We start from the raw sequence: 9,803 nt of genomic DNA on the forward strand, positions 1-9,803 counted from the left end.
ACTGACTGTGTGACCAAACAGCTGCCAGTTCCCAAACATGCACATAGATATGCAAATCACTGGCTAGGCCATAACCTTGAAAATAAGTCAAGATTTTGTAGAGGTATAAATTCAGGTACATTGGGTTAAGTAAAGTAGGAACAGCCAATAGGTGAGTCAAAACACATGGGACATCTGTTAGCATTTTCGTTAATGTTGAAACAACTCTCAAATAATGATGCACTGTTGATTAAGTACAACTATTTATATTACCACTTGAAATTTGAAAAAAGCTTTGAACATTTTTCGTATTATTTCTTTAGATACAATGAAAATGAAGGTGCTTTTCGTTTGTCTGGTTGCTTTACTGTTCATCAATTACAGTAGGTGATTTTTCTAATTAGATACTTTTGTATGATTAAGGGCTAAAACGCAGAAATCCTCCAGCTGCTCTTGTATTCGTTTTGTTTTAGGTGAGGCTTTGTGGTGTTATGCATGTGTTGGAAAAGGTTGTTCACCCAGACGAGAGGAATGTGGCTCTCTTTTGCAAAATCCCGTCTGTGCCATCGTAGATGCCCGTAAGAAATATTTGAAAATATATCTATCACTATAAAATGTTACCTACCTATGATATGAAACTATACATGTTTCATGATAAGACACTGAGTCTGTCCTGGGATGCCACTATGCTAATCTGTATTTCTGTACTAGGCTAATTCGTTGTGGGAATAACATTTTTATGTCTCCCAACAGCCCACATTTATATGAAAGGATGCATGAGTGAGTACATCTGTAGGGGGCAACAGCAGGCTCCTGGTACCACCGCTGTCTGCTGCAGTACCAGCTACTGTAACTAATAAGGAGGACATCAGCCATGGAGTTGTCTCTTTCTGACCCTCACTAGCCAAGGATATAAATTAAAGTAATTATTTATATTTCAGGCATGTGATGTTTTAATTTGAGAATGGGGGATAATACCAATTAAATAAAAGAATTAACTGCAACCTTCATAATATCCCGTTTTTCTTTTTTCTGGAATAAAAGAATTGAATAAGACATATCTATCTTAAGATGTTTTTATGCTATTTATGTTGGTGCGCAGTGGTGATTATGATCATCATGGTATACCGTTTCTTTGAAAAAAGAAATAATGGCAGATTAAAGGTAAAGGTTAATTTAAAAATCTATATAAATAAAATCTGTCTTGTTAATGAGACAATTTTTACTTAGACCTACAAAAAATCAGCAGAAACCAGGTCCAATAATGTCCAGTAAGGGATGTGGGCAGATTGTGATTATATGTGATCTTAAAATCCACTCCACTGATTTTTTAAGACTGACACACAAATCAACATTTTTTGAGCCTGAAATTGACATAAAATGATTGTTTCTTTGTGCTCAGGCAGTACACTAAGGCATGCTTGCTTCTCCTGGCAGTGACTCTTGGTTATATTGGTGTTGTGTAATATAGAGTGACTGAACAAATGAACACAATTCCACAGACAGAGCCAGAAATCTGGGAATAGTAAAGTGTGATGGCTATACTAGCTTGTTTAGAGGACTTCATCAGTGGGAGGATTACACACCAAATTTCTTTTTTTTTTTTTTGCTCCAGTGTTTTTGGATTTGTATTTTTGTCTAGTCTGCTATTGGTTTTGCATGTTTTTCACTGCATAAGGATAACTAGGGGTGTTCATCGTACCTTTTTTATCATTAAAATGGTCGCTTAGTGGTTAAGGTGTTGGACTAATGATCAGAAGGTTGTGAGTTTGAATCCCAGGTCCTGAAAGCTGCCACTGCTGGGCCCTTGAGCAAAGCCCTTAAACCTCAATTGTATAAAATGTAAGTGTGGCAAATGCCAGACATATAAATTAAGATTAATATGAAATTCTCCTGAAATAATTAAGTGTGGATCAGGTGTAAACCTAAACCTTCTGGATTAGTAAGTGTTGTGAATAAAGGGATGTTACTTCACTGTATGTAATACAGAAAGTGTCACATAAGTGTCCCTGACATTGTGTATTCTGTTACTGATGGTTTCTAATCCTTTGGGAGGTCTAAGGCACATCCTAGTTCCCAAAAGATATTGTGACAATGGGTCATTTTTTTTATCAATGAAAACTTCATTTAATCAATGAAAAATATTAGTAATAGAATATGAGAATATAGAGTATGATACCATGCAAACATACATATCTGTATTGTTTAGCTTGTTTCACAGCTCAGCTGCACAACACAATGGTTTAGCACTCCAGGCTGGAGGGAATTATCTGTCTGTGTCAATATGTTTACCCAGAAATGTGTCAATATTTACTACAAAATTGCATTCTAATTATACGTAAATAGAAGTTTGACAGGTCATACCACTGTGACCTATGAGAAGTCAGTATCTAACATAAGTAGTGTTCAACATTGTCAAGTCAAGTTAAGAAGTTTTTATTGTCATTTCAACCATATATAGCTGACTCAGTACACAGTGAAATAAAATAACCTTTCTCCAGGACCCTGGTGCTATATAAAACAACACAGTGCTACACAACGACACAGAGCTAGTGACTAAAAGTAAGTTGTCCTAGTCACATAAAGTGCATCATGTGCAACCTTTCGCAAACAGCGCAAGACAAAAAGGCAGTGCAAACAGACAATACAAAATAAAACAGTACAGGATAGATACACAAAATAGCGCAGACCAGTGTACATTCTTTAATATTATGTTATACGGTGCAATGTGCAAAAATAGGAGAACTGTAAACAAAGGGTGTTCTTCTAAACATATGCACTTCTGTATATAGCTATATTTATATCTATACATAACTGTATCTACATTTTGAGCTGATGTCTCCAGTTTCACAGTGGCATATTTTTCCTTCTGTCACTTATCTGTTAAATCACAAACTCTCGCTGCTAGGTTGGTCATTTTGGATTTGTGTAGAAGGAAGTGCAACAGCACCCACAGTGGTTGTAAGAAAAATACATATAACAATATGTATGGCTCTACCCCTGGATGGAGTTTCGTCGCTTGGTGGTGCTCACTGATGCTGTGGATGGACAGCCTGTGACCAGGAGACAGCCGTGGACAGAGCCACTTGGGGACTTTCACACCGTCACAGATCTGCCGTTACATCTGTCAGCTTGCAGCAGCAAGGAATTAGTGTCTATAATGAACTCAGAAACTACACTGACCTTATAGTTCCCTTGGTTGCTGTTGTAGAAAGGACATTATTTAGTTACATTTACACTATATTGCCAAAAGTATTCGCTCACCCATCCAAATAATCAGAATCAGGTGTTCCAATCACTTCCATGGCCACAGGTGTATAAAATCAAGCACCTAGGCATGCAGACTGTTTTTACAAACATTTGTGAAAGAATGGGTCGCTCTCAGGAGCTCAGTGAATTCCAGCGTGGAACTGTGATAGGATGCCACCTGTGCAACAAATCCAGTCGTGAAATTTCCTCGCTCCTAAATATTCCACAGTCAACTGTCAGCTGTATTATAAGAACGTGGAAGTGTTTGGGAACAACAGCAACTCAGCCACGAAGTGGTAGGCCACGTAAACTGACGAAGCAGGGTCAGCGGATGCTGAGGCGCATAGTGCGAAGAGGTCGCCTACTTTCTGCAGAGTCAATCGCTACAGACCTCCAAACTTCATGTGGCCTTCAGATTAGCTCAAGAACAGTGCGCAGAGAGCTTCATGGAATGGGTTTCCATGGCCGAGCAGCTGCATCCAAGCCATACGTCACCAAGTGCAATGCAAAGCGTCGGATGCAGTGGTGTAAAGCACGCCGCCACTGGACTCTAGAGCAGTGGAGACGCATTCTCTGGAGTGACGAATTGCGCTTCTCCATCTGGCAATCTGATGGACGAGTCTGGGTTTGGCGGTTGCCAGGAGAACGGTACTTGTCTGACTGCATTGTGCCAAGTGTAAAGTTTGGTGGAGGGGGGATTATGGTGTGGGGTTGTTTTTCAGGAGCTGGGCTTGGCCCCTTAGTTCCAGTGAAAGGAACTCTGAATGCTTCAGCATACCAAGACATTTTGGACAATTCCATGCTCCCAACTTTGTGGGAAGAGTTTGGAGCTGGCCCCTTCCTCTTCCAACATGACTGTGTACCAGTGCACAAAGCAAGGTCCATAAAGACATGGATGACAGAGTCTGGTGTGGATGAACTTGACTGGCCTGCACAGAGTCCTGACCTCAACCCGATAGAACACCTTTGGGATGAATTAGAGCGGAGACTGAGAGCCAGGCCTTCTCGTCCAACATCAGTGTGTGACCTCACAAATGCTCTTCTGGAAGAATGGTCAAAAATTCCCATAAACACACTCCTAAACCTTGTGGACAGCCTTCCCAGAAGAGTTGAAGCTGTTATAGCTGCAAAGGGTGGACCGACGTCATATTGAACCCTATGGATTAGGAATGGGATGTCACTTAAGTTCATATGCGAGTCAAGGTAGGTGAGCGAATACTTTTGGCAATATAGTGTACATTATTTACCGTTCAGTGTCACCCAAATGAGGATGGGTTCCCTTCTGAGCCGGGTTCCTCTCAAGGTTTCTTCCTCATATCATCACAGGGAGTTTTTACTTGGCACAGTCACTGCAGGCTTGCTCATTAGGGATACAGTAAATTTAATTTCAACTTTATAATTTTTTTTCCTTCCCTGTTTCTATACTTCTGTAAAGCTGCTTTGAGACAATGTCCATTGTTAAAAGAGCTATATAAAATACATTGAAAATTGAATATTTAATTTAAGTCATTTCAATATTAAACTGTGTAAAATCACATAGATTTGCTCTCCATTTGCACTGATACTTTTTATTGCATTTCGCTGACTCATCCACAATCAGCAGTGATACAGAAGACTCACGTGAGTCCCTGTTAAAACAATATGAATGAGGTAGATTACCCATAGATGCCCTCTCTCAAAGCAACAAATATTTCGTCTAGTACACACAGGAAACATACTAAATTTATGGAGCTGCCTATCTCTTTTTACGTGTGTAATACTTTACGCACATTTGTTCTTATTATGCTAGTGAGACCTTATAATGTTAGAACCCATTGCTCAACCCTAACAAATTTCTTTTTCAATCTTAGTGAAAGATATTTGATATTTGATGATATAACATCTAATATTATGACCAGCCATCACATGAAAGCATTTCTGCTTTGGACTCACAACATTATTAAACATTTCAGCAAGATATAAAGACATGCATATCTTCATTAAGACCTTTATGCAATGCTGTTATGCAAACTTTTAGGCACTACCTTCAATGAATTGTAGGCAGGGATTGGAAAAAAAAAAAGGTGTGGTCAGAATGTGAAGCTGAATATAAGTATACAGTGAGCCTGTATGACTGCATCTGACATTACTGCATCGGGTGTGACAATGTTCATAAATCATTTTAAGCTGCCGATGTTCTTTTTTGCAATTACACTATTCATTCTTTTCAGTCTTTTATTTTAGTAAGCAGTTTTTCCTGTTCAGTGGTACAATGGATCTGGAGCCTATCCAGGGTATGAGGCTATAATGCATGCTGTATAGGACCCATATCCATCGCAGGGCATCAGACACACTTACACATGCACATACATTGACACACTCATTCACACTTAGGGGAACTTTGGAATAGCCAGTCCACTAACTGACACAAGATGGGATTAGTATGTAATTAGGCTCTAAGAATCACCAAATACCTCTTAGCATTTATTTTTTTTACAATGTAATCCTTCAGAGAAAAATTTAAGCATTCTGTAAATTCTGTAAAAATAAATAAATAAAAAAATCTACAAGCCTACAACCGGTAAGCATACAACCAGTAATTTAACCTGCTTAATATTCCTGGAAGAGCATAATAGGTAGGTATAAGATTTAGCCTTCACTGGAACAGAATAATAAGGTAATTGTTTAGTAAGGGAAAAAAAGAAAAAGTGTGAAATGTGTGTGCATTGCAAATCGAAATATGTTAATGCTAACATTAAGGCATGGGATTTAATGAAAGAATTCAAAGCCAGTAAAAAAAATAAAATACAAATGCACTCACCTCAGTGCACAGATAATACAAAAAGCAATCAGCACCATTAGAGAAGATATTTGAACTGATCAGAGATGGGGGAAAAAATGTTGTAATTGATTGTTTTAACATGAGCAGGACTTTATAGCTTTAAGCAGGTCAAGAAGGTATCCAGTGCAGGACAATGAGCTCATTCTGCAGTTGTGGCTTTCGCATGGGGCCCTCTTGTGGTCCACAAACTGAAGGATATGACTGAGATAATTTGTTGGGTTGGGGGCTTCAGGAACAGCCCCCACATAGTTATGAGGTCAGTTTCCAAAATGCAAGAGAGCCTGGAAGCTCTGTGCTTGGATTATATTCTGCCTCACACATAGATCATGTTTTTCATGTTACTGCACTGCATTCTTAAATTGACCTCTACATCTATTAACATTTGAACAGCATATCTTTGTCTGATATTCTCACTACTGTTCAAGACTACTAACATCAAACCTTTTATATAAATCTATGCTAGCATAATTCTGCGTAGTATCTTGTTTAGTCCCAGTTTTATTTATATTAGCCTTATTCAAGCTTCCAACAGATCACTTTTGTGGCATGCAGGAAGTTGGCATGGATTTGCATTGTTTTGTTACAGTAATACAAAGGGAAAACCCCATAATACAGAACTAAGCATAAAATGATACTGCATGTATGTTGATCTTTTTTCCTTATGAATATTCAAGATTCAAATGTTTATTGTTATAAAACAAGCAGTTAAGCTGTACAGTGAAATTCTTATTCTTCATTCCTTCTGATAAACCATTACATAGAGTTGACAATTTCACTTTGGTAGTGATATGTAGAGGTAGAGTGTGGTATACTGTATATAACAAGTATGAAATTAAATATGCTTCAGGAAATAAGGACTAATATGAGGTGAGAAGGCTGTAGGGCAATAGTAAGACATTTGCAGTAAACTTGCACAATGGAAGAGACATTGGTCAGATTGTAGAAGTATCACAGGATATAATGCAAATCAGAACATCTAATGCTGAGTTTGTGTCTTTTGTAAGTTATTAATGTGTATGAGTACTGCACATTTACTGTAAGGGCTACTATAAATATTAAATAACAGCATGCAAAGGCCCCAGTGGGCACCAAAGTATTTTCATAAATGCCACTTCTTTCTTCTGTGGTTTAGAAAGTAGTGCTTGGTTTATTGCCTTGTGTTAAAATTATCCTTCAGTGGCACAGCTCTGTGCTTTAATGTTGATTCATCAGTACATAAAAGACGTTTGCAGTTTTGTGGTACAAACTGCAAACTAGTGTCACTTTAATGACTTCCAAACACATTATCCCACAGTAAGAGGCAGAGCTTTCGGTACCACTTTAATTGTGGCCACATGAAACCTGTGTATCATGTAAGGCCTAAAGAAATGTATCTTCCTAACAGCATGGGTTTTGATTTCCGGGAAGGAAATATAAGTAGAAATACTATTTTGTTTTAAAGGAAACATTCCTTAATAGAAATAAAAAAATAAAGTAAAATATATTATAGCCATAATATTCCCAAGACTTTATGCAATTTATTTTTGTTTTTCTCTCACCAGGTTATTTTGAATTATGATAATTGTGTATGTAAACTGCTGGATTCCTTATACCTAAAATCATACAAAAGTTACAGACAAAAAACTTTTTCCTTACTCCGATATAACAGAATTATATTAGACATTCAGAATTTTCATTACAAGTTGGCTAGAGTGAATTATTATGACTCGGCAACCAAGAAACCCTGCTGAAGACTAGAGAGTCATGTTTGTCGTGTAGTCATTTTTGGGGAGTTGCTGGTGCAGCACAACTCTTGAAGCACCCTTCCTCCAACCATCTGCTCTCCTGCTGGGGGGCAGTTAAGGGCTTGCCACTCTGTCTCCAAGGCAACACCCATGCTCACCATGTTCCATAATAATCTGAAGTCTGCTACCGGGTCTTACACATGTTTCTGCTTGTACCTCCACCTTCCCTCCTTTAGTGGGGGCAGAGGGAAGAACAGGGCAGTGAGGCCTACTTGATGTTATAAAAGACTCATGGCTGACCTGTTTGCTCCACCTACTACTGAGGATAGAGTCTAGTAGAAGCATTGAACTGGGCCCAACCCCCACTACCTCGTACCCCTGCCCCCCTACACTCCCTCTTACACACTAAACAAAACAAAGGTGGGAAACATACCCTTTGTCTGTTATAGGTAAACAAAGCGTGGCGGGGTTTTTTAAAGTATTTTTTAATTTAAGTTATTTATTTAAGTTATGTTTGTGCTATTGTGCTTGCACTTTACACATACACGTTGAAAGACAGGATAGATAGCTCACATCTCCTGGAGTGTATTTTTATGAGGGAGAACTAAATCTGTCTATTCGTTTTTAAAACGAATTTTCCTACACAAGTCGTAAGAAGAGAGCAAATTGAAAGATACAGTCTTAATACCGAAGTCAGAATTTTTTATTACTACAGTGAAATACAGTGATTTTTAAGAAAACATAATAGGTGCACCTGTCCTTTGTTTCTGATATGCAAATTTAATTGAGACAGTGTGGCTTATGACGTTAATTAGATACTGTAACACATACAATGGCACAGTGACATGGGCTAGCAGCTGTTTTTTTAACCAATAAACTACCTGGCCTCCAGAAAATTACTTTGGAGGTTTGCCTGTGGTGTCTGCATACAGCAGATGTTTTGAGTATGGAAGTCTGTTTTCTTGTTGAAACCAGCATGGGTAGCAATAAACACACCACAAAACAGACCACACTATTTACTATTTAGCTGTATTTGTCTGCCTGTATAAACTTGCACAAAAATGTGAGCAAGAGACAAACACTCTTTCAACGAGGCTAGCATTTTCCGTTAAATTATTGGTGGTACGTAGTCAATAACCAGTGGAACTTCATGCATGATATATTAACAAAAAGACTTATTGTAAAGGGGTTGGCAAGGAGAGCGACTCAAGAATGTGTCAGCACTATTGTATCTCTCCCCTGTAGTTCTAGATACTTCTCAGCATGACATGCCCATTTTCCTCATCTCATACAATTGTATTTTTAAACTATAGGAGGGAAATTTTACTCAAGTAAAGTCATAGGCTTCCTTGTCACAAACCCTCATTCATATCACTTAATGCTATTATATATCTTCCGAATATATTCATGTTCAGTCACATGAACTGAGCAGCTAGCTTAGTCTAAAGGTGTGCCTTCTTTGTTGGGGCTTGTGGTTTCATTAAGCTCCTGTCAAATCAGAAATATTTTCACTATAATTAAAAAGGAGATGCATTTGATAAGCAGGTTTAGCACTTGTGTTAAAATCTACCTAGAAGACCTAGAAGAAGCTAGATTTATGATTTTTGTTTATGATATGCTTTGAATTTCCCCCAAACTGCCCCTCCTAACAGATCGTGCAAATTTAACGTAGTTTAATCAGGATTTAGTCAAGATTTCTATTACTGATATATTATGCAGTGCAAAGATAAACCTGACCTTGTGGTATGATGTTATGAAATAGGTAATTAGATATCTATTTATCATGCTTTCAAAGGGTATGGAAAAAATAGTAAGCTTTTTACCTTCACCTAAAGTACCAGTACATGGCCATTTCTCGTAATTTCCTATTAAATCGAATTATCATCAGTTGTTTTAGTGACTTGTACGTGATCCACTAATAGCCCATCAAACAAACATCATGTATTCTAATTCAGTCATTGACTTACTTTTGTTCTGAGTCTTTTTGACTTGATCCAGAGCTTGGTGAAGCTCTATACAATATACATTAC

At 37.9% G+C, this 9,803-nt stretch overlaps 1 long non-coding RNA gene across 1 annotated transcript; it reads left to right on the forward strand.

Moving 5' to 3' along the window:
* The first annotated feature begins 208 nt into the window (after positions 1–208).
* LOC131354974 (uncharacterized) lies at positions 209–983 on the forward strand. The gene is made up of 3 exons (XR_009204803.1): positions 209–362; positions 453–557; positions 733–983. It is a non-coding gene; the product is annotated as an uncharacterized LOC131354974 (long non-coding RNA).
* The last annotated feature ends 8,820 nt before the right edge of the window (positions 984–9,803 follow it).

Source organism: Hemibagrus wyckioides, linkage group LG06, assembly GCF_019097595.1.
Source record: "Hemibagrus wyckioides isolate EC202008001 linkage group LG06, SWU_Hwy_1.0, whole genome shotgun sequence".
Taxonomy (NCBI): domain Eukaryota; kingdom Metazoa; phylum Chordata; class Actinopteri; order Siluriformes; family Bagridae; genus Hemibagrus; species Hemibagrus wyckioides.